This window comes from Astyanax mexicanus, unplaced genomic scaffold (assembly GCF_023375975.1).
Source record: "Astyanax mexicanus isolate ESR-SI-001 unplaced genomic scaffold, AstMex3_surface scaffold_97, whole genome shotgun sequence".
Classification (NCBI taxonomy): domain Eukaryota; kingdom Metazoa; phylum Chordata; class Actinopteri; order Characiformes; family Acestrorhamphidae; genus Astyanax; species Astyanax mexicanus.
The window spans coordinates 1-5,000 of NW_026040107.1; the positions used below are offsets into that span (position 1 = coordinate 1).

The 5,000-nt window shown below is 59.7% G+C and overlaps 2 non-coding genes across 2 annotated transcripts; both read right to left on the minus strand.

Annotated features, from left to right (window-relative positions):
• Nucleotides 1–1,998: 1,998 nt before the first annotated feature.
• On the minus strand, nucleotides 1,999–2,152 carry LOC125798934 (5.8S ribosomal RNA). The gene has a single exon (XR_007437718.1). It is a non-coding gene; the product is annotated as a 5.8S ribosomal RNA (ribosomal RNA).
• A 370-nt stretch (nucleotides 2,153–2,522) lies between these two features.
• LOC125798937 (18S ribosomal RNA) lies at nucleotides 2,523–4,386 on the minus strand. Its single transcript, XR_007437721.1, has one exon. It is a non-coding gene; the product is annotated as an 18S ribosomal RNA (ribosomal RNA).
• Nucleotides 4,387–5,000: the final 614 nt, after the last annotated feature.

Consider the following 5,000-nt stretch of genomic DNA (forward strand, 5'->3'; position numbering starts at 1 on the left):
TTGAGAATAGGTTGAGATCGTTTCGGCCCCAATGCCTCTAGTCATTAGCTTTACCGGATAAAACTGCTGAGGCGAGCGCCAGCTATCCTGAGGGAAACTTCGGAGGGAACCAGCTACTAGATGGTTCGATTAGTCTTTCGCCCCTATACCCAGGTCGGACGACCGATTTGCACGTCAGGACCGCTGCGGGCCTCCACCAGAGTTTCCCCTGGCTTCGCCCTGCCCAGGCATAGTTCACCATCTTTCGGGTACCATCGCGTACGCTCTAGCTCCACCTCCCCGACGGAGCGGGAGAGACGGGCCGGTGGTGCGCCCCCCGCGACCCGTAGGGGGGGGATCCCACCTCGGCCGGCGCGCGCCGGCCTTCACCTTCATTGCGCCGTGGGGTTTCGTTTCAGCCCTTTGACTCGCGCACGCGTTAGACTCCTTGGTCCGTGTTTCAAGACGGGTCGGGTGGGTAGCCGGCATCGCCGCTGACCCCGAGCGCCCTTTTGTGCGGAGGCCGGTCCCCGCCCTGGCTGCGCGACGCGGTTGGACGCGGACTGAGGACAGTCCGGCCCGGTCGACGGCACGCGCAGGGGACGGAGGGGCCCCGTCCCTCCCCCGCGGGGGAAGGAAGGCGCGGAGGTACTCACCGCGGCCCCGGGGGTAAGCGGCGAAGTCGGGGCGGGAGGGCGCTGTAAAGCTCGCGGGCCGGAGCTCGCGAGCCACCTTCGCCCCCTGACCCTTCCAAGCCGAACCGAGGCCGGTCGCGGCGCACCGCCGCGGAGGAAATGCGCCCGACGGCGGCCGTTGGCCCGAGCCCGCCGGCGGCCTCCCTCGCGGGAGGAGCTCGCCGGGCGGACCGGGACGACACCGCCGCCGGGTTGAATCCCCCGGGCGGACTGTGCGGACCCCACCCGTTTACCTCTTAACGGTTTCACGCCCTGTTGAACTCTCTCTTCAAAGTTCTTTTCAACTTTCCCTTACGGTACTTGTTCGCTATCGGTCTCGTGCCAGTATTTAGCCTTAGATGGAGTTTACCACCCTCTTTAGGCTGCATTCCCAAGCAACCCGACTCCGAGAAGAACCGCGACCTCGGCGCGGCGGGGGCCGTTACCGGCCTCACACCGTCCCTGGGCTGAGCCTCTATCAGAAGGACTCAGGCCCCCCGGCCCGCGCCGAGAGATACGGACTTCTATACGCCACATGTCCCGACGCCCGTGAAGGACGGGGGATTCGGCGCTGGGCTCTTCCCTCTTCGCTCGCCGCTACTAGGGGAATCCTTGTTAGTTTCTTTTCCTCCGCTTAGTAATATGCTTAAATTCAGCGGGTCGTCTCGTCTGATCTGAGGTCGCGCTCGAAGGGCTGTCGTCGCCAGGCGTACGCCGCCGCGAGGGAGGGCGGGAACCACCCCTCGCGGTCTGGCTGGAAACCATTCGGAGGAACCCTTTCGAGACGGGGAGGTTCGATTCGGCCGGAGGACGAAGGATGAAAACGGGAAGAAAAAAACTTAAGCCCCCCTCTTCGCCTTCTACCGGAGCTATCCTACCAACCTCTCTTTTGCCGCGCTCTCGGCCCGAACGAAAAGGAGAGGGAGGACGGAGATCCGCCGACGGAGAGACGGCGCGCGTAACGGGCAGCCAGAGAGGGTAAAACCCACCGGCAGCCGTCGCTACGACGTCTCTCCACGGATCGCCGCCACCTCTCCCCTCGCCGGAACGAGGAACGGTAGAGGACGGTGTGTGGAAAGCCGGCCTCCGAGACCCATCGCTGGGCAACGGAGACGAAGGCGAGAGGGGTGGACGAAAGTCTTTTCCCCCGCGATCAAGCCCGTCGAGCGGCTTTTGTCGAGTCCCGAACGAGAAGGGAACCTGACCGAGTCTGCTTTTAGGAAGACGAAGGCGCCTCGGATCGGGCACCTGCGAACCTCCAGCCGCGGTCCCCTCGAACCGTCTCTTAACTCTTCCCCGGAGGGAAGAGGGAGACGGAACGAAAAGGTCCGATAGATTGGAATAGCGACCCTCAGACAGGCGTGGCCCCGGGATTGACCCGGGGCCGCAATGTGCGTTCAAAGTGTCGATGATCAATGTGTCCTGCAATTCACATTAGTTCTCGCAGCTGGCTGCGTTCTTCATCGACGCACGAGCCAAGTGATCCACCGCTAAGAGTTGTACTCTTTATGGTTGTTTTTGTTTCGAAGCCATGTAACCAACAGACACAAAAGTGACGGTTTGAAATAATGTTTTACGGCAGCCGCGGGTACGGGCGCCCCGGAACGCCTAAGCGAACTCGGGGTCATCAAACCGCGCCGCCGAGCCGCCTCCGGAGTAAGAAACCCCGCAGAGACTTCGGGGGCCAGGTACCCGTCTCCCTTTGGCCGTAAAACACGTTTTTTGCTCAGGACACCGTTTTTCGATCAAGTCATTAAAAGGCCGAAGGGAATCCCTGTAGTTCCCAACGTCGGGCCGTGGCTTGAACATTTTTTGTTTGTGGAAATGGGAGTCGCGCCTACTGGGAGACACTACCAACCCAAGTCCCGGTAATGATCCTTCCGCAGGTTCACCTACGGAAACCTTGTTACGACTTTTACTTCCTCTAGATGATCAAGTTCGATCGACTTTTCAGCACAGCACCAAGGCCCCGCGAAGGAGCCCCGGCGTGGCCGATCCGAGGACCTCACATAACCATCCAATCGGTAGTAGCGACGGGCGGTGTGTACAAAGGGCAGGGACTTAATCAGCGCGAGCTGATGACCCGCACTTACTGGGAATTCCTCGTTCATGGGGAATAATTGCAATCCCCAATCCCCGTCACGAACGGGTTTAAGCGGATTACCCGCGCCTCTCGGGCGTAGGGTAGGCACACGCTGGCCCGGCCATTGTGGCGCGCGTGCAGCCCCGGACATCTAAGGGCATCACAGACCTGTTATTGCTCCATCTCGCGTGGCTATACGCCACTGGTCCCTCTAAGAAGTTAACCGCGACCGCGGGGGGCCGCGTAACTATTTAGCACGAAGGAATCTCGTTCGTTATCGGAATTAACCAGACAAATCACTCCACCAACTAAGAACGGCCATGCACCACCACCCACAGAATCGAGAAAGAGCCATCAGTCTGTCAATCCTTTCCGTGTCCGGGCCGGGTGAGGTTCCCCGTGTTGAGTCAAATTAAGCCGCAGGCTCCACTCCTGGTGGTGCCCTTCCGTCAATTCCTTTAAGTTTCAGTTTTGCAACCATACTCCCCCCGGAACCCAAAGACTCTGGTTTCCCCGCACGCTGCCCGGCGGGTCATGGGAATAACGCCGCCGGATCGCGGGTCGGCATAGTTTACGGTCGGAACTACGACGGTATCTGATCGTCTTCGAACCTCCGACTTTCGTTCTTGATTAATGAAAACATTCTTGGCAAATGCTTTCGCTTTCGTCCGTCTTGCGCCGGTCCAAGAATTTCACCTCTAGCGGCGCAATACGAATGCCCCCGGCCGTCCCTCTTAATCATGGCCCTGGTTCAGGAAACCCACAAAATAGAACCGGAGTCCTATTCCATTATTCCTAGCTCAGGCATTCAGGCGAGTTTGGTGCCCGCTTTGAACACTCTGATTTTTTCAAAGTAAACGCTCCGGACCCCTGAGGACCGGACACCCAACCAAGGGCATCCGGGGGGCGCCGGGAGGCAGGGTCTGGGACAGGCGGTAGCTCGCCTCGCGGCGGACCGCCAGCCCACTCCCGAAGTCCAACTACGAGCTTTTTAACTGCAGCAAATTTAATATACGCTATTGGAGCTGGAATTACCGCGGCTGCTGGCACCAGACTTGCCCTCCAATGGGTCCTCACCCATGTGTTTAGGATACGTTCATTCCGATTACAGGGCCTCGAAAGAGACCTGCATCGTTATTTTTCGTCACTACCTCACCGTGTCGGTAATGGGTAATTTGCGCGCCTGCTGCCTTCCTTGGATGTGGTAGCCATTTCTCAGGCTCCCTCTCCGGAATCGAACCCTGATTCCCCGTTACCCGTGGTCACCATGGTAGCCCCCTATGCTACCATCGACAGCTGATAGGGCAGACATTCGAATGAGACGTCGCCGCCGCGGTGGGCGCGCGATCGACCCGAGGTTATCTAGAGTCACCAAAGGGCCGGGGGAAACCCTCGCGGGTCCCCCGGGTGGGTTTTGGGTCTGATAAATGCACGCATCCCGGCCCCCCCGAGAGAGGACCGGTCAGCGCTCGTTTGCATGTATTAGCTCTGGAATTACCACAGTTATCCGAGTAACGTGTGGAGCGATCAAAGGAACCATAACTGATTTAATGAGCCATTCGCAGTTTCACTGTACCTTCCGTGTGCACTTAGACCTGCATGGCTTAATCTTTGAGACAAGCATATGTTACTGGCAGGATCAACCAGGTTGCTGCGAGTGGTTTTTGTCACAGAAAAAACCATTGGTTCTTAGAGGGGAGAGGGATCGGCCCCGTACCGTCCGAAGGACCCCCCGGGGAGGGGGGGACGGGCGGAGAGGCTCGTCCGAGCTCACCCCTCATTGCTCCCAGTGGAAATTAGTGTGGCAACTCCGCTGCGCGAGTTCCCGCTTGCTTCGGGGATAACAAGGAAACGCTCGTTCCGAAACCGGGGGTCCGGAGCTTTTTGAAGCCGGGTGCTGGAGCTCGGTTGGACGCGAGGACCACCGAGGCATCCGAGTCCGACGGCTCCGGGCCGACCGGTTATCGTGTAGGGCAGATTGAGATATAGACGGGCCGTCTACGACTCCCTCGGATAGGTTCGGAAAGGTCCTCCCCCTGACGGAGGACCCCCCTGGAGGCTAACCCGCTGGGTCGGGTAGGAACGCACCGCGCACAGTGGCCACGGAGGGCCGCGCGGTTGCCTACCCAGGCGGGCTCGGTAGTCCATTCGATCGGGTCAAAATAATGAAAGAGATACCCCCCCTGGAACCGTCTCTGGAAGTTTGGTTTTTCCTCCGTACCGCCTGGGGGGCGGGGGGCGGGACGGAGGCCGACCTGCGGAGC